Raw genomic sequence first — 24,375 nt, forward strand, 5'->3', positions numbered from 1 at the left:
ATTGGGCCCCTAATAATAAATGGGCCCGTTACTTGCAGAAAATAGTGTAGCAGGCCCTTAAGTTATAATGAATAGGTCCCTAAAATTCCCATTTATGGCTGGCTCCTGATAAGATTTATGTTTTCTTTTGCATGTGTTATATTTATTTATGTTAAAGACATTTATGTGTATTTGTAATTATTTATAGGACTGATGCAGCATACTGGAAGTTTAGATTGTTACATGTTAGTTCCAACGCACATTATGTTCCTCTTTTTTTTTAGAGGATATTTAGAGCACTGCATAAATGTCAAGTCTGTGTTTGATCACTCACCTGAATCGTTCATTCATTGGGAAAGATCAAAGCTTGGAGCATGCTCTGGACACCTGTAGGGGGACAGGAATGGGGAGGAAGTTCAACTTGGAATCTCATATAAGAAAGTCAGGAGAAGCCTTGGGGCACCCACTACAGGTAGTTTGGGTCTGTTAAATTAATGGCCTAAAACAATGAGAACATTGATTCTGTCCTGTGAAAGGTCTGTACTCACTGACTTACTCCCCCTCTTTATAGATCCAATGATAAATTGAGAAATAGTATCACAAGACTTTGTATTACTTTGGAAGGAAAAGCAATGCATACATTTAATTTTTATGCTACTTCCATTGGTAGAAGGTGATGTGGTGAAGGCCGGACACAGGTAGGACTACAAACAGCATGCTTGGGCTTGTACCAGGATTGTGACACCTATACCTACAGATACCTTAAGATAAACTCTGCTATGTAATGTAAAAAATTTATATAAGCTAGAGTTTTATTTACAGTAATTAACTTTTGTCACCAAAGTGTAGTAATGGAAATAAAAGTAGCCATTTACGCATAAATCTCACTTCCTTGCATATTAGTGGCTGACCGGCAAAGGAAAAGTAAAACAGTGCACCTACTGGTCACTTAATTCCATGACAAAATAGTTGTTTGACTTTATTAAGTATATATATATATATATATATATATTATATATATATTGAACAAATGTTTTCAATACATGCCAGTATAACATTTTGATATATAATATATTGAAATTGAAAATTTTAACAGTGCACACAGTGGAAGCTGTCACTTTGTGGATTTAACCGATATTCATGAGAAAACAAATTACTATGTGTATTTAAATCACTTAGGGGTCTATTTACTAAGCTGTGTTAGGAGATAAAGTGAATGGTGATAAGGTACCAGCCAATCAGCTCCTAACTGCCATGTCACAAGCTGTGTTTGAAAAATGGAAGCTAGAAGTTGATTGGCTGGTACTTTATCACAGTTCACTTTATCTCCTAACACAGCTTAGTAAATAGACCCCTTTATCACAAAGGAAGCAATTACATCATGGACATTCTTATGAATAGCAATTCAGCTTGCAAAATGGCTTCCGCCAAATTTAATACAACATTTTTATATAGTTGAGCTACACTTGAAATATCCTTTTTACTCTACACCACAGGTTATCAAACTCAGGGCCTGATTCAGAGCCGCTCGTAAACGGCCGCTCATTCGCTCTGAGCAATGTTCGCACAACTGCGCATGCGTATGGGTCGTAATGCGCATGCGCCAACCAGTCAGTGCGATCGGAAATCGAGCGCTCACCAAATAGCGAGTGCCTGCTAATTTGAGTGACAGGATGAGGCGTTTGTGGGTGGTAACAGGGGAAGGTGCTTGACAACGGGGAGTGGAGATCCGAACGCAGGCATGCCAAACGGTCAAAACGGCCGTTTTAAGGGTGTGCATAATTAACAAAGCAGCGTCATCGACCAAGTCACTTGGTTGTCTCTTAGCCTGAACTGTTCGCATGATTGCGGTAGGATAAACCTACCACAAGCACTGCGAGCAGTTCAGATGCCTTTCGATGTACTCGATTACTCAAATAAATAGCGGAGATGACGTATGATGCGAGCGGCCAGGGGGCGTCTTTACAAAATAGCGAGCGCATGTTTCGTTCGCTCGCTCAGACATAGAGGCGTCAACAGACCGCAAAGAGCGAGCGCTCAATTTAAATAGCCGGCCCCTTTTTCTGACCGAGCGAGCGCAAATAGCGTCCGGCTCTGAATCAGGCCCTCAGTCCTCAGGACCCCAAACAGTGCATGTTTTCCAGGTCTCCTCACAGATTCACAAGTGAAATAATTTTTCTCCACCTGTATATCTTTTAAAATGTGTCAGTGAGTAATGACTACACCTGTGCGCCTGCTGGGTGACCTGCAAAACATGACCTGTGTGGGGTTCTGAGGACCGAGTTTGAGAACCTCTGCTCTACACCAGTGCTTCTCAAATCCAGTCCTCGGGACACACTAAAAATGCATGTCTTCCATATCTCCTTGCTTAAGCACAGTTGTATTCATTATTGATACATTTTAAATTATCCACAGTTGGTGCTAATTACTTCACTTGTGATTCTGTGAAGAGACATGGAAAACATGCACTGTTTGTGTGTTCCGAGGACCGGATATGTGAAGCACCGCTCTATATTTTTGCTACATATGAGAAACGGGTGGGGTTGGGTACGGGATGCCGGCGCTCGGGATCCTAGTGGTCAGAATCCAAATGTCGGCATCCAGACAGGGTTAGGATACCACCATTAGACGGTTGGTATCCTAACCCTCCCCTTCTCCCTACCCTAACCCTCCCTCCCCGATGCCTGAACCTAACCTCCCCCTAGTGCCTAAACCTAACCTCCCTCTAACCTCCCCCCTAGTGCCTAACCCTAACCCCTAACCCTTCCCCTAGCCCCGCTACTAACCTTCGGGATTCCGGCAGTCGGGATACCGGTGACGGGATTCTGAGCACCGGGAATCCCTGTGGTCGGGATTATGACTGCAGCCCTTTTAATGCAATTATTAGAGTTAGATTGATGGAAAAATACATATTGGCTAAGAAAAAATGTTTCCTAACAGGCTGGTTAAAATGGGGAACACATCCTCATCATTTTAAGTAAACTAGTATATTTAGCCTAACATTCCAACCTTGGCCCTCATTCAGAGCCGTACGCTCTGAGCAGAGCGCACGCTCTGAATGAGGGCCGGCCTCCATGAAAATGGAGCGTCCTTCTGTACGCTCGTATAGCTGTGGGTCACCACCCACAGGCTATACGAGCGTGCATTTTGATGGCCGCGATGGTCGAGACCATCGCGACCATCGAAATTGCGAGCCGGAGCCTGCGGTTGAGGTTTTCAACCGCAAGCTCCGGAGTGATTTTGGCTCTATCAGAGCCAAAATCACTCCCACTGACATCACTAGTGATGTCAGTGGGCCGGCTTTTGACGGGAGGTGTTCCCGTGGGAACGCCCCCGTCAGGGAGGCACGCCCCCGGCACGCCTACCAAAGGGGGCGTGCTGTCAATCAACATTGACAGCACGCCCCCTTTGATCGGACACAACGAGCGAAGGAAAGTCCTTCGCTCGTCGTGTCTGGCGCAAGCGCACGACGGATCTCCCTCCGTCGTGCGCATGCTCAGTGCAGACCATCGACCCACTTGCGAGCGGACAGCCGCTCGCGAGTGGGTCTGAATCAGGCCCCTTATCTTCTTTATATTCCTTCATAAGCTGAAGTAGAAGGAGTTAAACGGAAGACGCTTTCTGCCAGCTGTTCGGTCACTCACAGCCTTCTCACAAGGTCTAAAATAATTTGAAACTCATCTTTTCTGAAAGCTCTGTGTACTGTAACTATTCTATTCCATCCTTTACACAGCAAGAGTAATGACTGTGCCACTAATATTGTCATGTAATGCTGTTTTCAAGTGAAGTGGCGCATTGCCGTGTACAATGTTGTAAGCCAAGGTATTTCTGGAAACAGATATTATAGTGAGCAATGGCATATGCCAAATACATTTGTGGATTTTTTTTCAATAGTCTCTAAAAACTGTGGGGAGGTTAATTGTGTCCTTAGTACAGGGCCGTAACTAGGGTGGTGCGACCAGTGCTATGGCACAGGGCACCACAGGGCAGAGGGCGTTGTTTGGACCTGTACATTTTTCTGTTTATTATCATTCTCACTTGTAGCTTCCTCTTCTTTTATCCCCAGCATCTCCTGACCTCCCCTATGTCTGCCCTAGCACTTCCCCATGAGGACATGGCCCTTTTTTGTGTGCACTATCTTATGTCCCTATTTTAAAAATGGGCCGGGGGGGCACCAATGTTGTCTCTGGCACAGGGCACCAAAAAGTCTAGTTACGGTTCTGCCTTAGTACATCCACCCTGACAAGTACTTGAAAGCTTTGCAGCTGCCACATAGTACTTCTGTCCTAGGTCACCAGTGGCATACCTCACGTTGCCTTTACAACAATACAACCAGAGAATGCCCCTTGCACAGATCCCTTCAATTACAGAAATCTGTCATTGTTCAATGCAAAGATCCTCATAACACAAATTCCACCTTTAAAACATCTCCATACAGTACACCCATTGCAATAGTGTGACTCATCCAATTGTAACATAAAACCATCATAACTCGTATTGGAATGCAGAATCTCCCCCACAGCAGCATAGAGGCTGCCACTACCAGTTGCAGCACAGAGAACACACCACCAGGTCCCTATAACATTGTTCCCTCCATGGCATCCTCCCATCCCATCTCCTGATCAGCTGTCTCCGCACCCGAACAATGTTGATTTGCCTTGGTGAATTTGTATCCACCACTTTCAGTGAGTTGGATAGTTAATTATCGGGGACCACCCAAAGCTGTAGATATAGGTGCATCTATTTTGGGTGCTCAACCCCTGATGAAGTGTATGTTCTGGTTATGATTATCAGTATAAACCTTTCTACTGTAAAAAAAAAATTGGGAAACAAATAGTTAATGACAGAAAATAGCACTTTTGTATGTGGCATTACTGATCTCAACATTTTATGACAGCAATGAACTACAAGTACCAACATAACTATGGCATGCTGGTCTTTGTAGAGCTTAGAGTGCTAACAAGCCCTGGGATCCAGGAATGTGTTTTAAATGGCCCGCACCTAAGCTTCTCAAGGATGAACCATACCTATCTACTCTTCCGGAAGGTCTGGGAGACTCACAATTTTTCAGGCAGTCCCCTTGACCCCTGGAAGACTGGGTGAATCTCCCGCATCCCGCTAATTTCCTAGTGAAGTGGGCAAGATGGGAGAGGTTTGGGTATGGGATCCGGGCGGTCAGGATGCCGCCGGTCAGAATACTAACCCTCCCCCTAGTGCCTAACCCTAAACCTAACCATCCTAACCCCAGATACTTGCCTTCAGGATGCCGACGGTCTTGACACTGCAGCTGTCAGGATTCCGGCGCCTGTATTTTGATTGTCGGCATCCCACACGCCGGGATGCTGACTACCTCCCGATGGGAGATAATACAGTGAATCGCAGGTCCATACGGAGTGGACGGGACCAAAATGACAAGATTTGCCTCATTTTAGCTTTCCCAGCGGGGAGAAAAGTAAAGTCAGCAAGTATGGGATGAATACTTTAACCAGATGATCCGGGGTGATGTGAAAACAGGTTGGCCTGGATTCAAATTTGCAGCTACCAACTTTAGGGGAACAACAGAGCATATAACTTATAAGTATTCTACAGTACTGCTATCTTACCAGCAGCTAGGCTACAACATGTCCTTAAAAATATGCTTCCTTCACTCCTCTCTGGACTTTTTCCCAAACAACTGTGCTGCAGTAAGTGGTGAGCATGGCAAGAGATTCCATCAGGACATCTCTAGAGAAGAGATATCAAGGTAAATGAAACTGGGCAATGCTACCAGACTATTACTGGACTGTCATTAGATATGGTCCAGATGTGGAATACAAAGAAACAAAAGAGATAACAAAAAAGGCTCAGTGATAGAACTATTAAATCACAGAACAAGAGCAGTGAAGATCTGTTTTGGCAACTGCATGTGCTCTGCGAGGGCAAAGCGAAGGTCATGTGGTGACGTCATTTCTCCAGGCGAGAACTTTTCCCCATATTCAATTGCAAAGACTTTCTGCCGGTGCGAAAAGTCTGCACCTAGGTAACCAGCAGAAAAGATTCGCTTCTGAAAGGAGGCGGAAAAAAGTACAGAATTGGGATTTGGCGTGCAAAGTTGTGGGAACACCCCTGCAGCCTTGGATCAGTCCACCAAAGGTAAACTGCATCAAAAAAAGTTTAAAAAATTGTTTAGCACACCCCAAAAAGTACTTTCGTTTTGGGGGTAAAAAAAAAACAAAGTTGGGGGACAAACTTAAAAACAACCAAAATTTACTTCAAGGGGTCCCTCAAGTATGCCCAAGCTGTTTTTTTTTGTTTGCAGGTGCATGCTTTTTAAAAACACACTTTAGCAATTTTTAAATATGCTTGCACCCATTTTCATGTACCCCAAATTTGCTGGGACTACTTATTTTTGCCAAAAAAACCCAGCTAAATGCTATTCTTCACCACTTGTGCAAAGACGCTAAATAGTACCAATTCAGAGCATTTAAGCACCCCAAATACCTCCAGCAGGGCTATTCAGGGGTATCCATAGTGATCCCCAATGTCAGTGCATCTATTTGGGGGTGTCAGGCTGATTTCCCCATATCTGACAGGACTTTGCGCCTGTTTGAGTTTCGCCAGGAAGCATTTTCGTGTCCTTTGCAATTGAATAGGACGAATCGCAGTTACGAGCTCAATACTTTTCCAGAGCCTAAATTGGCGATCATGGCGAAAACTCCGGCATGCGTAAAGTCCGGGACTTTCTGCTGGCAATTGAATACGGGCCTATATAACTTATACAAAATTATTCTTTTTTTTTTATTCAACTGAAACTATATTTAAATATAATTTTTTTTTCTTATGGTACGTATTACTACCATGGATGGCGCTGTAGCTCACCAGCACTGCTTCTACTTCCAATTAAACTTTTTAAATCTTCTGATGACAGACTTTAGGCCGGCGGGGAATTAAAAAACGGCGATTCAAGTGAAAGTAGCAGTGTAGGGCATATGATTTTTTTCTTTTAATGCTGCTGCTCTGGTAATGCCATCTGAGGAGTGTAGTTACCAGAAAAGACTGCCATCTGGATGCTTGATAAACAATCTCAACAGTGGTTATCATGGGCGATAGCTCCATTAATATACTATATAGGCATACTTACCTACTTTAATTATCTCTTCTCTAGAAGAAGCCTAGAGAGGAGAGGCAGATGACAGCTTCGAGGGCGGGGTCAGGCTCTCCACATTATTAGGCCCCACCCCCGTTGTGGCTAAATTTCACAATTAGCGGGTCCATACAGAGGGGATGGGGCCGAGACACGATTCATGTCATTTTAGCCCTGCCTCTCCGTACAAACCAGAGTTCTCTGTATTATGTTCCCATCCAGGAGATCCGCCTACTCTTTTTTAGAGGTGCGGGAGAAAAGGCAAGAAATCAGGAGACTCCTGCAACTTCCGGGAGATTAGGCAAGAATGTGTATAGGGCAAAGTGAAAACAAACCAGTAATAACATCCATTTTCTCCATCAGTATACCTCCCAACATGACCCTCTCCAGGAGGGACACAATGATTTGGTCCTGGACTTCTCTGGTAAGAGGAGCGGCTGCAGCGCCGTTCAAAATTCAAATAGGGGAGCCACACTGTAATTTCAAACGATGCCAAACATCACTGGCCAGGACTCACTGGCAGTTGGTGTGACACCCCTATTTAAATTTTGGACTGTACTGCAGCCCCAACTCTGGAGCAACCACCAATCATAAATTACCAGGGAAGTCCAGGACCAGAGCATTGTGGACCTCATTCAGAGGCGGTCGTTAGTTGCAAGCGGTCGCCCTGAATCAGGGCGGCCGCTTGCATCCTGTACAACCGCCTCCTTGTCGATCGTTAAGCTGTGGGTTACCACCCACAGCTTAACGACCGTCCAGGTTGATGGTCGCGATGGTGATCACCATCTGGGCTTATGACCAGACCCTAAGGTTGGGTCTGGGCACTCGTAAGCCCCAGGGAGCTTTCTGCTCTGATGGAGCAGGAAGCTCCCCACTGACATCACTGATGATGTCAGTGTGGCCACCCACAAAACGGTAGGCATTCGTAAAGGAACGCCTCCGTTTTGGAAACCACCCCTCCGGCCCGCCTACCAATCGGAGCTAGCTGTCGATCAACATCGACAGCCGCCCCTTTGGTAATGAGCTCCGGAGAGACAGAGTTTCTCTGTCGCTCCGGGGCTTGCGCACGCGCAGTGCGGCCGCTGCGCGTGCGCAGGCCTAACCATCGAGTTGGTTACGAACGCATCGGCGCTTGCGACAAACTCTGAATAAGGTCCAGTGTCCCTCCTGGAGAGGGTCATGTTGGGAGGTATGCATCAAATATTTTTTTTTGATAAATCAGACCTTGCATTTTATGGGCCACAGCTTATGGGCCAGTTCTGTGTACTTGCCCCCTAAGCTAAATTTGCCAGACAACCCAGCTGGCTTCCTCAGTCATGTAAATGTAGAGTATTGATTTCAGATTGTGATAGAAAGCAACTGAAAATTATGGCTGTAAAGTCCGTCATAGAGGAATGCCAAGCACAGGCTGTGCCAGGGTGAGTTCCGGCAATTATAGCAAGAAATCTCCATGTGAAAATGTGATCCCAATGCACAATATAAACGAGGAGAGCTGCTGTCTATGCCCTGTCAGGCATTTTGTTTAAGGAATTTATTTAAAACAAAATGTTTGCCGATGCCATGTGGAGAACCTGGCCAAATACAGAGCCTAGGAAAGTCTATTGTTTAATGCAATAAGATAACTCAACCACATAATTTTATTACTTGGCTACCTCTTGGCTCGTGTTAATTTAATGCTCTCGGCTTTATTATATCGGTGTCCAGTCCAGTAAGGCCAAATTATTAAATTCAACACTAATTTAGTCCAATTTAGCCACAGCTAATAAAATATTCATGTTTCTTTTGGCATTTTCAGCTTTGCTTTATTGTACAAAATATGTTTTTTAATCTGCGATTTTTGTAGTAAGAAGGTTTTTATGTGTCTCAGGGGTAAATTTACTAAAGTGCGGGTTTTTAGAAGTGGAGGTGTTGCCTATAGCAACCAATCAGATTCTAGCTATTATCTTCTAGATTCGAAGGTGCTAGATTAATGTTAAGTAGAATCTGATTGGTTGCTATGGGCAACATCTCCTCTTCTAAAAACCTGTACTTTAGTAAATATACTCCTCATAATTGTACTTACAGTGTTTATTTGTTGGGCCTGAAAGAATTTTACAAAGAAAATACAGGGGGGCTGATTCTGTGCCGGATGCAAGTCCAAATGCGGATGGATCCCAAGAATGGGAAGCAGTCGGGAAACCGATGGACGGAATCCTGACCGTCGGCTTCCAAACTGTCTAATCCCTGCAAGGGGTTAAATAACAGGCGTCGATATCCCCACGCCTGTTATTTTACCTATGCCTGGAGCCAGACACCTGGTTTACCGATCGATGGTAAGCCGGGCGCGTACAGCCGCGGGTGAGGAGGGTTAGGCTTAGGTTTCCCGGGGGGGGACTTAGGCACCCCCCCCTAGGAGGTTAGGTTTAGGCTAGGGGAAGTGGGGGTTAGGGATAGGCACCCCCGGGGGGAGGTTAGGGTTAGTCACCCCCCAGGGGACTTAGGTTTAGGTGGCGGGGAAGGGGGGGTTAGGTTTAGGCTCTTAGAGGTGGGATTAGGGTTAGGCACTTAGAGGGAGGAGGTTAGGGTTAGGAGTAGGGGTGTGCACCGGCCACTTTTCGTGTTTTGTGTTTTGGTTTTGGATCTGGATCTTTCTTCGTGTTTTGGATCTGGATTGGTTTTGCCAAAACCACCCTTCCGTGTTTTGGGTTCTGGGTTTTGTGTTTTGGATCTGTATTTTTTTGAAAAAAAGCATAAAAACAGCTAAAATCACAGAATTTGTAGGTTTTTCTGCTCCTATGCGATTATTAACCTCAATAACCTTAATTTCCACTCATTTCCAGTCTATTCTGAATACCTCACACCTCACAATAGTGTTTTTATGTCCAAAAGGTTGCACCGAGGTAGCTGGATGACTATGCTAAGCGTCACGAGTGGGCGGCACAAACACGTGACCCATCTAGGCGTGACACTGCAGTGGCAGACAGGATGGCATTGAAAAACTAGGCCCCAAACTGTACATAATGCAAAGAAAAAAAAGAGGTGCAAGATGGAATTGTCCTTGGGCCCTCCCACCCACCCTTATGTTGTATAAACAGGACATGCACACTTTAACAAACCAATCATTTCAGCGCCAGGGTCTGCCACACAACTGTGGCTGAAATGATTGGTTCGTTTGGGCCCCCACAAAACAAGCTGGCAATTTATCTGTCCCTGCACAAACTGGCTCTACGGAGGCAAGATGTCATCCTCATCCTCCTCATCCACCGATTCCTCACCCTCTTCAGTGTGTACATCCTCATCCTCACAGAGTATTAATTCGTCCCTGCTGGAATCACAGGTCCCTCTGTACGTTCTGGAGGCTGGTCTCCCTGGAAGAGTTGATAATTCATTTTATGAACATCATCTTCTCCACATTTTGTGGAAGCAACCTCCTACGCCTTTTGCTGACAAGGTTCCCGGCTGCACTAAACACTCTTTCGGAGTACACACTGGAGGGGGGGCAACTCAGGTAAAATAGAGCCAGTTTGTACAGGGACCTCCAAATTGCTTCTTTTTCCTTCCAGTACAGGTACGGACTGTCTGACATGCCTACTTGGATGCTGTCACCGATGTAATCCTTTAACAGACAGACGCACACGCTTGTCGCTGCTGCTTTGAGGATGCAAGTGCGGCTACAGCCCACACATTTCACAAAGACCGAAAAAAAAGAACAATATTTTAATTGTTTGTGTAGCACACTTTGAGGGTGTCACCACCCTTTAACAGACAGACGCACGCTTGTCGCTGCTGCTTTGAGGATGCAAGTGCGGCTACATCACACACAAGTCACAAACACATAAAAAAAATAGTTTTTTATTTTTTGGAGCACTTTGAGAGTTACACCACCCTTTAACAGACGCACGCTTGTCGCTGCTGCTTTAAGGATGCAGGTGCGGCTACAGCCCACACATTTCACAAAGACCGAAAAAAAAGAACAATATTTTAATTGTTTGTGTAGCACACTTTGAGGGTGTCACCACCCTTTAACAGACAGACGCACGCTTGTCGCTGCTGCTTTGAGGATGCAAGTGCGGCTACATCGCACACAAGTCACAAACACATTAAAAAAATAGTTTTTTATTTTTTGGAGCACTTTGAGAGTTACACCACCCTTTAACAGACAGACGCACGCTTGTCGCTGCTGCTTTAAGGATGCAGGTGCGGCTACAGCCAACACATTTCACAAAGACCGAAAAAAAAGAACAATATTTTAATTGTTTGTGTAGAACACTTTGAGGTGTCACCACCCTTTAACAGACAGACGCACGCTTGTCGCTGCTGCTTTAAGGATGCAGGTGCTGCTACAGCCCACACAATTCACATAGACAGAAAAAAGAATATTTTTATTGTTTGTGTAGCACACTTTGAGGGTGTCACCACCCTTTAACAGACAGACGCACGCTTGTCACTGCTGCTTTAAGGATGCAGGTGCGGCTACAGCCCACACAATTCACATAGACAGAAAAAAGAAGATGAATATTTTTATTGTTTGTGTAGCACACTTTGAGGGTGTCACCACCCTTTAACAGACAGACGCACGCTTGTCGCTGCTGCTTTGAGGGTGCAAGTGCGGCTACATCGCACACAAGTCACAAACACATTAAAAAAATAGTTTTTTATTTTTATTCCCCCAAGAATATCTGCAAACTGTTCATGTACTGCTGAAAGCATGCACCACACAATGCAAAAGCTCACAGACAGGGATAGAAAGCACAGATGTCTCAATCTGATGGATACATTGATGGATCACTCTCTGTAAAATATGTGAATACCATGAGATTGCACAGAACTGATCTATCCTGTGGGATTGTCACGGGAGAATCGTGGGCAAATAGGCTGACTTCTATGTTCGTTCTCATTTGTAGCGTGTGTGGGGAGAGGAAACGGATCTTTTGTACCCTGCATAGGGTGGGTGCAAGTCCAGTGCCTCGTCACAAGAGAGGTGCGGGCCGCTCCTGGGTGTCACCCACCGGTTGCTGCACTGTAACATTACATGGAGCACTCGGCTCCTGACACAGTGAGGGAGTAGGCACTGCACACGGAGTGGTCCCCGGGGGCTGTCCGCACCTCCAGGACCCCCCTTGAGTGATTACAATGGGGGTTCGGCCAGCGAGGTCACGCCCCCTTCCCACAAGGCCACACACCCTTTTTTACCGGACTACAGACCTCCCAGCACCTGGTGTCACCACAGTGACGCCACTGTGCAAGTCAATATTTTAATGATGGCAGCTGCAGAAGGAAAAACAGTGAGGAGAGGGTCGGATAATAAACATACACAGGGCCTGATTCAGCAAGGATCGCTATTGCAATCATGTATGCAGACGGACGATTACTGTGTACTGCGCATGCCTATGCAGCGCAGTGCGCGAATGCTTCATTGCGATCGCACTGCAATCACGGAGATCATGCAGAGCGATTGAAGGTGGTGATGGGGTGGGGGGCACAGAAACACAGGTGTGCGAGTGCATTTGAACGCCGTTACAGGGACATGCATAAATCAGCCATTGCGATGCCATATGCAGCTTGAGTGCTCACTGCGTATAAGAGGGATGTAGTCAGTATATCGACTGCTGGGAAGCCATCTGACTAAGTCCTGGCATCGAAATCCCGACTTGGGACTAAAGACTTTAGACCGACAATGGAATCCCGACAGGCGGCTTCCCAAGCGGAGGTAGGCTGGCGACTGTTAGCTATTAGAGGGGGGAGGGTCAGGTTTAGGCACCCCTGTAGGGACTTAGGGGAGCGTTAGGGTTAGGCTGTGGAAAGGGGGGTTAGGGTTAGGCACCACTGGGGGGAGGTTAGTGTTAGGCACACCCCCGGGAAGGTTAGGTATTCAGGGTGTGGGAAGGGGGGTTAGGTTTAGGCACCCCCTGGGGGACTTAGGGTTAGGCACCACCCCGGGAGTTTTCGGGTTAGGCACCACCAAGGGAGGGTTAGGGTTTGGGGGGGGGGGGGTAGGGTTAGCTTACTTACCTTAGCCGTCGGGTTTCTTCATGTTCGGGCTTCAGGCATCGGAAAGTTAGCACTTTATAAGTGAGGTCTGTAATTGTGGAGAGGCTCTGATGTACTTCGATTTTAAAGATGTTTTGGATGAATTGCCAGGCATTACAGATGTGCGAGAGGGGAGGTGGGCGTCTGCATATTGTCCGTGCGAGTGCTTTGCGATTGCAATCATTAGCATACTTTCAAGGCAGAACTGTGTGCGCGATTGCAGTCCTTATCGCTTCAGCGATCCTTGCTGAATCTGGCCCACAGACTGATATTCGCTTTAACATAAGGTAGCAGGCAGGCTGCGGCGTCTGTGCGTAAAGTAGACACAGATACCTCAGAATTAGAATGAAATCCATGATATTTGTCTTTACTACCCCATTCCCAGTGAGTTAGCTCTCTACGGATATCGGTCTACATTACTAGAAATGGGTTCTTACAATAAACTTATAGCTTGCTCCACATTACAAAATCACAGTGGAGGCAGCCATGGTGTGGCTTAATCTAATACAGGTTGAGTCTCCCATATCCAAATATTCCGAAATACAGAATTTTTTAGCATGACTGAGATAGTGAAACCTTTGCTTCTTGATGGTTAAATGTACACAAACTTTGTTTAAGGTACAAAATTATAAAAAATATTGTATAAAAATTAGAGATGAGCGGGTTTGGTTTTCAGAGATCCGAACCCACCCGAATTTTGTAGATTTGAGTCGGATCCAAGCCGATCTCTCAAACTGAGGCAAAACCATAGAGACGAAAGCTCGCGGCTCGCAGGCTTTCGTCTCTATATATAAGGGACGCGGCGGGCGCCATTTCACTCCGGCTGTGGAGACTGCACACAGAGGGTGGGTAGTGTAGGGCTAGGGAGAGTGATGTGCTGTTCTGTCTGCTGTGTCCTGTTCTGTCTGCCGTGTCCTGGGCTGGTGCTGATCCATTCTGGGCTGGTGTTGTACTGTCTGCTGTGTCCATCTGGGCTGTTGCTGATCCATCAGGGCTGGTGCTACTGCTGTCACTGTGCTGTCTGCTGTGTCCATCTGGGCTGTTGCTGATCCATCTGGGCTGGTGCTGTCTGCTGTGCTGTCTGCTGCGTCCATCTGGGGTCAAGTTCTGGACCCCCCCCAAAAAAAAAATATATATATTTTTTGTGTAATATATATTTGTCTGTGTGCGTGTTAGGCTTAACCACACAAGATTAAGCAAGTCAGCAAAACAATCTAGTGCTGCCCAACTCTAGTCATCATCAATCTGTGCTCTGGAAGCAAGTTGTGGACCGGCAAAAAAAAAACAACATAGTGTATTTTTTTGTCAATTTTTTTTCTGTGTGCGCACGACTGCACGTGTGTATTTTGTAACCGCACCTTGGCTATACTATTGGTGCTTGTGACACTGCTTCAAGACCGCAGAAAATATGGAGGGCTGTCACATGAAAGGAGAGCAAGGCCAAGAACCACATGTTGTAGCTGCCGCCAGCAGTGCAAGGCCATCAACTTCCTCATCCTCTATGAAGGCCCATGCCCCAGGGCTTAAGTCACAACATCGATATGGTAAAGCTACTTCTACTGAAGTTAAGAAAAAAAATGTAAAGAAAATTTGCCTTGAGATAAACAAAAAATTGGCAATATGCCATTCACTACAAGAAGTGGCAAGGAAAGGATAAGGCCTTGGCCTTCCTTTATGAAGACTGCTGGTTCTGATTCTGATAGACCTTCGGAAAAAAACAACTGTGTGCCCTGAGAAATTGAAATCACAAATCCCAGAGGAGAGTGCAAGTGTGTCCGCAGTTGCCATGTGTGAGCCAGACCTAAATACTAGTGTACTGTAGGATCCTCCAAGTTCCAACATTTGTGTGCCCTCTGTAAATGTGGCGAAGGGCAGTCAACATCTTGCAGACATAGTCAGTGAGGATGCTTCTGTGGAATTGCACATGGAGGAGGATATTTTGGTAGTTGAAGGTGCTAAGGCGATGAGGAATTTGATGATGAAGGTGTTGGTGCTGAGGATGTCCTTTGTATAAGTAAGGCAACAGCTGTTGCCCTTGGATTGAAAAAGCCAAAGCCCATTGTTGTCATGCCGGGGCAAAAGACAAAAAATCCACTTCTCACGTGTGGAATTATTTCCACCCCAATCCGGACAACAGTTGTCAAGCCATATGTAACCATTGCAAAGCAAGAGTGAGTAGAGGGAGGGACCTAAACCACCTAGGAACCTCCTCCTTGTTACGTCACTTGGAGCGCATTGATCAAATATCAAGGTGTATGTCGCCAAGTTCCAAAACTCAAAATGTAACAAGTCCAGTGTCACCTACCTGCTCCCTCTCTGTGGGATCCAAACGCCTTCGATCTCCAACACCTGCATCATCATCAACATCCTCATTTGTGATCGGAAGTAATTTAAAAAAACAATTGACTATTAAACAGTCCTTTGATAGAGGAAGTAAGTATAACAGCTGTCACCCAGTTTCACAGCGGATCACTGACGCCATGACAGCTGTGCTAGTATTAGATGGTGAAATAATAAAAATGAGGACAATTTTGTGGAGGAAGTGCAAAAGGAGGATGAGGGGGAAATTTGTGTCCTATCTCATGCTAATGTGGATGTTGATGATGAGGATGTGGTTTGCATAAATCAGCCACCAGTGGCAGCAGTTCTTGCTAATGATAAAAAGAAAGCCAGAAAAGCAACGTCTTGGGTGTGGAATTATTTTAATCTAAATTCTGACAACAGTTGTGAAGGCATCTGTTCCATTTGTAAAGCCAAAGTTAGCAGAAGAAGGGACGTTAACCATCTAGGCACCTTCTCCCTGTTACATCATTTAAAGCGAGTTCATGCAATTTGTTTAACAAAATTATAATTTGTAAATTAATAACAAGCAGTCCAGTATCAGCTACCAGCAGTTTGGACCAGCACATGCAATCTCCACCACCAACACCCTCATCATCAACCTCCTCCTTAATAATTGAAGGTAGTCCTGCCAAAAAATGTTATGTGGTGCCCGAATAAACCAATTAGTTCAGCCACGAAAGTGTCAGTCCTAGTGGCTAAAGTGCTTGGTTTGTTAAACTGTGCATGTCCTTTTTAATATCCCACATAAGAGTGGGTGGGAGGGACAATTCCATCTTGCACCTCTTTCCTTTACATTTGGCACAATTTGGGGCATTGCTGACTGACATTATTATAATAATAATAATAACAATTTTATTTATATAGCGCTTTTCTCCCATAGGACTCAAAGTCGCTTTACAGACATCAGAAAATATGGTACATTGTACAAGGAGTTGGTGTTGCAAAAAAATAGAATACCACACCAAGATAATTAAAATCAACCGAAACCTAGAGAGCACAATAAGCATATTGCAGGGTTGGTGCAGACATTTTGGGCAATAACTTCCATGGGTTATATATTCCACCCACAAAGGTACCAAATGAGGTTTCCATCTTGGGCACACTACGTATCATACTTGCCTACTTTTGAAAAAAAGTTTCAGGGAGATTCTAGGTGGCAGCAGAATGTGCCGCACTAAGCGTGGCACGCTGCTGAGGGGGCGTGTCATGTTCCGCCCAAAGGGCATTTCTAGCTTCACCTATGGGCGTGTCTGTTACTCAGGGGGTGTGTCCTGCAGAGGCAGTTGAAAAATATAGTACTAAGAGCAGCATACCAGAGCTAGTTTTTCTATGGGTAGCCTACTACCAGAGGTCTACAAAGACTGCAATCATGTATCATGAGTTATTCCTTTTAAATATGGTTGCAATGCCCCCATAGTACCCCACAGTGCCTCCATAGTAATCCCCTGTACATACAGTGTCCCATATTAGCCCCAGTACACAGAGCACCTCCATATTACCCACAGTACAGAGTGCCCCATATTATCCCCAGTACACGGACCACCTCCATATTACCCCCCAGTACCCTCATATTGCTCCCAGTACACAGTGGTCCATATTACCCCCAGTACACACAGTGCCCCCATATTACCCCCCCCAGTACACACAGTGCCCCCACAGTGCCCCCATATTACCCCCAGTACATACAGTGCCCCCATATTACCCCCCAATACACAGTGCCCCCATGGTACCTTTTTTTCTCCTGTAAAAACTGAGCAGGGAGCCTGGGCAGTGTTGTGAGGGGGTGGCACAGGCAGTGACTCGGGCAAGGAGCAGGTCAGCAGGATGAACAGGGCTGATATGTGCAATCCACTTTCAGGTAGGTTTGCTGGTCCCTTGGGAGAGGCAATGTTGTGTGGAGGTCTGTGATAGCTAGGTCATTTCCTTCAGCCTGCGAGCAGCACAGGCTCACTGCTGTGTTACCGCCATTGAGGAGCGGGTCCCGCAGCATTTCTGCTCAACTTAAAGAAGCCCCAGGGAGGAAAGGTAGGGAGTGGGGCCATGCACTGTGGCCATAGAGGCTGTGCCGCTCTGCATGTTGCAGGGGACAGCCCAGTCGCCAGACATCCCCGTCCTGCTGTCAGTCTGGTGACAGTGGCTGACCAGAGAGGGGGCCGACCTCAGCCGCTGATCAGTGCCGCAGTAGCGGCGCTGCCCGCCTGTCCCCTCTGAATGCGGACTGCTGGGCTGACTATCTGGCCACCGCTGCTCACAACCCCGCGGTGGCTGGCCTTTTAGTACCATAGCGTCACGCATAGTGATGTCATGATGTTCCTATACAGGCCCCGCCCCCGGCATTCCTGGACTCGTGCATGCGCAGTCCAATGGCTTAAGAAAAATATAATAAATCGGGAGTTAATGTACCTTTTGCAGGGCAGCGGGAGGCTTTATTAGAAATCGGGAGCCTCCCGCTAAAATCGGGAGTGTAGGCAACAATGCTACGTAGGATTACCCTGGGTGGAATAGGCTATGCCTAGAAGAAATGACACAAAATGGGTGGTTATAGTTTATTAAACTGCCATCCTGTCTGCCACTGCTGTGTGGCAATGTTTCATAGATGTCCTATATTTTTTTAAACTGCCGTGCATTTGTGCTGCTGCTCTGTTGCTTACTTTAGCCAGCCAGCTCGCTGCAACCTTTGGCCTGTATTGGTGAAAATAGTGAAATCAATATTGTGAGCTGTCAGGTGGCTAAAAATGCCTAGAAATGCCTGAAAGTGATTGTTATTAAGGTCAATAATACTGTAGGAACAAAAACAGGCCCAAATTTTGTAGTTTTAGCTGTTTATATCATTTTTTGGAAAAAAATACAGATCCAAAACCTAAAAACAAAACACCAAGGAAAAAAATCCAAAACCAGATTCAGATCCAAAACCAGGGGAGATCTAGATCCAAAACCAAAACACGGGGGTCGGCGCACATCTCTAATAAAAATGACCTTCGGGCTTTGTGTATAAGGTGTATATGAAACATAAATCAATTTCATGTATGTATACAAACTTTGTTTGAGCCACAAAATTATTGACTGACAACATACAGGCGCCTACTTCCCCTCTCGCACATCCGTAATAACTTGCAAACCTGCCAAAACATCGGTAACATCAAAGTACATCGGAGTCACTCGCATATTTACAGCAGGTCAGACCTCACTTATAAATTGCTAGCTTTTCTGTACGCAGTGAGCATACAATGTGCGTAAGCCGTCGCAGGGGCTAATTTATGCACGTACCAGTAACGGCATGCCTGCGTTTCAAAGACCACCCCCCTGTCATCACCGCTAAATGCTCTATGCCTGTCAATCACTCTGCAGTTGCTCTGCATGATCTCCGTGATCGCAGTGCGATCACAGTGAACCCATGCGCATTGCAATGCATACACATGCATTGCACAGTACACAATAATCCACCATCTGCGTACGCGATTGCAATAGAGAACCTTGCTGAATCAGGCCCTCAGTCCCGGCTGTCAGCCTACAGGTGTTCAGCTTGCTTGCATTCATTGTGGCTCTAGGTGCAGCTGAGATCTACCCAGGTATTGGTGGAGGGCAGTAATTGGCTCCATGAGTGGGAAGCTGTATTGTGCTGGATGCTGCAGACAATGGCCCTCATTCAGAGCCACTCGCTATTTGCGGTCGTTCGTTCTAAAACAAGGGGTGGCTATTCAAATGAACCGTTCGTTGTTTGTGGTCTGTTCACGCCTCTATGTCTGAACGAGCGAACAAAACTTGCGTTCGTTTTTTTAAAAATACGCCCCCTGGCCGCTCGCATCCTACGTCATGTCCGCTATTTATTAGATTAATCGAGTACATCGACCAGGGTATGAACTGCTCGCTATTCTTGTGGTTGGTTTTTGCTACCACAATTTTGCGAGCAGTTCTGGCTATAAAAGAACCCAGTGACGTGGTCAATGACGCTGCTGTTTTAATTATGCACACCCATAAAACGCCCGTTTTGACCTTTAAGCACGCCTGCAATCGGATCTCCACTCCCCGTTTTCAAGCACCTTCCCCTGTTACCACCCACATACGCCTCATTCTGTCACTCAAATTATCAGGCATTCGCTATTTTGCGAGCACATGAATTTCGGCCGCACTGACTGGTTCGTGCATGCGTATAACGATCCGTACGCATGCGCAGTTGGGCAAACATCGCTCGGAGCGAACGAGCAGCCACTTGCGTCCGGCTCTGAATCAGGGCCAATGTTTCACAGAGTCCCTGGAGATCCCTTTGGTCCTGTTATAGCAGATTCATCTGTCATGGAGGGACCAGGCCTGCCGTAATGTACTGATGTGTTGGGGTCTGCTGAGCTATGTAATCTCTTGGATCAATACACTGGCTGCACAGGAGATGCCACAATAAACATAGGACACTCTGCAGCATTGCTACAGGCTGCAGGGTGCCTTTCCAGGCACCCTACAAACCAAAACTGGGCCCTGGCATTTAAAGCACACAGGCCCACATCACGCCAGCCTCTGATTCCTGGTATGGACTCCTCCCCTTACTATTCCTTACTCCTCCCACTTCTTAGTCTATGATCTTACAAATGTAATTAAATACCTGAAGTAATTAACTAGAGTCATGTCGTCCAAATCCATCCAGTGGAAGGCCCAGAACAGGCTCCCTGGGTCAAAGTTCTGCCTGGCGCACTCTGCTGTGAGGTCTGACCGGGACCCCAACCACTCCATTAGGCTTCCCAGACCAATTGCCACCCCTCTGTGAAGTTTTCATCCAAATCCATCCAATGGAAGGCTCAGAACAGGTTCCCCGGGTCAAAGTTCTGCCCGGCGTACACCAACGGGAGGTCCGTTCTAGACCTCAACTCCCTAGTATGTCTTCTGGGATCCAATGTTACCATTCAGTGAAGTTTTTGTCCAAGTCCATCCAGTGGAAAGCACAGAACAGGCTCCCCAGGACCAAACAGGCTCCCTGGGTCAAAGTTCTGCACGACACACTCTGCTGTGAGGTCCGACCGGGACCCCAACCACTCCATTAGGCATCCCAGACCATTTGCCACCCCTCTATGAAGTTTTCATCCAAATCCATCCAGTGGAATGCTCAGAACAGGCTCCTTGGGTCAAAGTTCTGTCCAGCGTACACCAATGAGAGGTCCGACCAAGACCTCAACCCCCTAGTATGTCTTCTGGGATCCAATGATACCACTTTGTGAAGTTTTCTTCCATGTCCATCCAGTTGAAGGCTCCCTGGGTCAAAGTTATGCCAGTCACACTCCGCTGTGAGGTTCAACAGGACCTCAACCCTCTAATATGTCTTCTGGGATCCAATGTTACCATGAAGTTTTCATCCAAAGGCTCAGAACAGGCTCCCAGGTCAATGTTCTGCCCAGCATACACCAACGGGTGGTCCGATTTACTAAAAATCGAGTTTGCCCCGAGTTTCCTCAAGAACAAACTCTCTGAGCTTCACTGGGACTCGGGAGAGATTAGAAAAATTAAAGACGTAAAGAATCGAGTTTGGACTGAATCGAGTTTTCTGATGGTGAATGATTCCGAGGTTTCTCTGCCGATGTTCCGTGTCTGACTGCAGCCAAATGAGTGAGATATGTTCAGGCTACATGTCTGTATAATGTAAAATAAAAGTGTAAAGAATAGGAACAAAGTTATGTGGGGTGCCCCCAAAGCAGAACCAGCCCCGAGCTCCTGAGCCTGTCCTGGTTCTAAAAATACAGGGGGAAAAGCAGGGAAGCAATCGGGAAGCCGACTGCCTATATACCGGCAGCCGGCTTCCAAACTGTCTTATCCCGGCAAGGGACAAATGCCGGGCATCTAGATGTAGACGCCCGCATTTCCCCGACGCCGGGAGACCGGCGCCCGGCATCACGATCATTGTGATGCCGGGCGCCGCGAGCGGACAGCCGCGGGGGGGAGGGTTAGGTTTAGGGCTCCCGGGGGGGACTTAGGGTTATTTTTAAAACCAGTACCAGACTCAAACTAGCTGTGGTGTAATACCACAGCCAGGGGACCCTTTCACTGGGTCATCCCAGCCAAAGCAGTAACACTCCAAGCTAGTCAGCCTAAGCCAGGGATCTCTGAGAAGGTGAGGATCCCCAATAAAGGGGTCCCCCCTCTCCCAAGCACCCCAGGCTTAGGCTGAAGCCTGGGGCTCTTCCCTGCACCCTTGGCCGGCGAGTGCTGCCCATGCCCCCTTTGGCGTCACTGTCTGGACCAGCCCTTTCTGGCATTTGCCAGAACTGTCAGATGGCCAGTCCGGCACTGACATCAAGCCAAATGCAGATGTCATGGGCTATAGATGTTTCTGCCACCAGGGCCTTTACTCTCTGCGCACTGTGCTCGCTCCTCTTCCTTATGGCTCAGGTCCTGATTTTTAATATGAATTTCCTTTACCTTTAGTCTGGACTTTTTAGTATAATACATTGAATATATTTTATATTGACAGTTTGTAACTAGTTTCTGCACATTTTTATTGAATTTTCATTTGAAAATATAAGGATTACTTTCTAACCACTGCCAAATTCTCTTCTTTCTTCTTTAGTTTAGAAGATTTGCAGAATCTCTTGCACCCTTCACGTATATAATTTGGGTACACATTTTACAATGGTGCGACCCATCGATGTGATGTAATGATATATCACTTCGCCATACACACTACACGATCCGCCGTATGATGGTGCAAGCAATGTATCGTTACATGCTGCATGTAACAACACTGTGTCTGGCGTGGAATTGTCCCATTTGATGTGTAGCACAGCAGATGGGATGATTCAATGAATGACGGCCAGGACGATGGATTGGGCATGCACACTATACAATGTGTACGATACAGAGTATCGCTCCAAATTGCATCGGAGAGATCTATCAGGCGATAGATCATATAGTGTGTACACAGCTTTACTTTCAACTCATTGATCAATCTATTGCAAGTTAGACAAATCTATATATATATATATATATATATATATTAATAGGAACACTGGTAAAGTGGTCAGTGGTAGATACATTTGTCCTTGGTTTTTGACCTATGTGTTCTAAAAAACCCCAGAAGAAAACTCTGCAGGGAAGCAGATTTGAGTGTCGGCTTTTTGAAAAGCCGGTTTGGGACTTGGGGGTGTGGATGTGAGTAGAGGGAGGGCTCCATCCAAAGGCCACTCCAGGTTTTGGCCTTTTTGGCCTGTTAGCAGGCTCATTAGGGTCTGCACCTGGAACTGGCTGATATAGGCTGTGTGTGATTGTAAAGCTAGTGTCTCATACCTGGGAGAACAAGCAGACTGGCTGGCTCAGAGACACTTGGTGAAAACTACCTGTAAGTCCTGTGCATACGCTTGTGTTGATGGTGGAGGCAGTAGGGCCCATTATTTCTTTAGAGAGGGAACCTATTGTCTAGTTAGCGCCCAGACAGGCTAGCGTTTACTTTTGTTTTGTTTTCCTTTTATGCTGCACAATAAAGACTGGTACCGACCAGCTAGTACGAGACCCCAGACTGGTGTACTATTTTTCCAGCTGCTGTGTGAAGAGGGAGTCCATCTACCCCAGGAGAGGGACCCCTAATCCGGTCGTGTTACAATATGTGTATGTATATCTGTATATGTGTGTGTGTATGTATATATATATATATATATATATATTATATATATATATATATTATATATAATTTTATTTTTTTTTAGAGATGAGCGGGTCCGAATCTCAGAGAACCGGACCCACCCGAACTCCAGATCTGACGCATTTGTGACTCTGTGGTCTTGATAGAGGGCCTGGGGCCCAGAACGTCGAACTCTTTATATGTGACATGTCGTGAGTAATTAAACCTTCATCTTTTGGCATAAGAAGAAGACTGGTGAGTGCTCTCGCTACACTTGGATATATGCTGGCTTTGTTTGGGACTGTTCTCATTTTACTGCCTGAGATACTGCACCCCAGCAGGACTGTGATGCTGATCATGTGAGTGCCATTCTGACTTTGGATATATATTTATCTCAGAGAACCGAACCCACCCGAACTTCCAGATCTGAGGCGAGAACCGAGCTAGGCTCGGGTTTTCCCACGTGACTCGGATCTGAAAACGAGGCAAAACGTCATCCTCCCACTGTCGGATTCTCGCAGGTTTTGGATTCTATAAAGGTCCCGGAGATCGGCGCCATTTTCATTGCGGGTGTGGATGGTGAACTCATCAGACGTGTTGCTGTCACTGTCTGTGTCAGTGTGTTAACCAACTTGTCCTGTTGTGGTCTCCTCGCCAGATGTAGTTTTTTGTCAACATATTTGTGACTCTGCACTGCAGGTGGTCTGTCCGCCCTTGGCAAGGGTGCTTTGTTGTCCATCAAAAAGGGGTGCTGTCTGTGGTGTTCATCAAGGGGCTGCTGTCTCATTCAGGGGTGCTCTTCCCCAGTGTGAAAAAAATAAAAGTAAAATTAAATTAAGAATATCAATCCACAAAAAAAAATTTGTGTGGGTGCGTTAGAAACTTAGCTGCGCTATTATTGTTTGGTGACACTGCCAGCCGCAGTTTATTGTCCATGTATTGTGACACTATAAGTCATAATGCAGTGTGTTATTCTTATTCATAAATAATTAATCTTGTAACACTGTAAGTGGTAGCACAGTCTAATATTCAATTTTTCACTTCTTTCTTCAATTGTGAATAAATGATTACTCTACATGCCGACAAAAATACCACAACAAAGTGCTAACTAACATGAGTTATATATAAAACATAATGACATCACTGTAAGTGGTAGCGCAGTGTGTTATTCTTGTTCATAAATAATTAATCTTATCACGCTAAGTGTTAGCGCAGTGTGTTATTCTTATTCATAAATAATCTTGTGACACTAAATGGTAGCGCAGTGTGTTATTCTTTTTCATAAATAATCTTGTGACACTAAGTGGCACCGCAGTGTGTTATTCTA

At 46.0% G+C, this 24,375-nt stretch overlaps 1 long non-coding RNA gene across 3 annotated transcripts; it reads left to right on the forward strand.

Annotated features, from left to right (window-relative positions):
• Positions 1-369: 369 nt before the first annotated feature.
• On the forward strand, positions 370-24,281 carry LOC148541939 (uncharacterized). 3 transcript variants are annotated; one of them, XR_015878487.1, is made up of 4 exons: positions 370-451; positions 551-677; positions 22,914-23,035; positions 23,134-24,281. It is a non-coding gene; the product is annotated as an uncharacterized LOC148541939 (long non-coding RNA). The 3 variants fall into 3 exon arrangements; XR_015878490.1 differs by lacking the exon at positions 551-677 and having other exon boundaries at positions 449-515; XR_015878489.1 differs by lacking the exons at positions 370-451; positions 551-677 and adding an exon at positions 22,717-22,769.
• Positions 24,282-24,375: the final 94 nt, after the last annotated feature.

The sequence above is a fragment of the Taudactylus pleione genome, unplaced genomic scaffold (genome assembly GCF_031769625.1).
Source record: "Taudactylus pleione unplaced genomic scaffold, aTauple2 ptg000016l, whole genome shotgun sequence".
Taxonomy (NCBI): domain Eukaryota; kingdom Metazoa; phylum Chordata; class Amphibia; order Anura; family Myobatrachidae; genus Taudactylus; species Taudactylus pleione.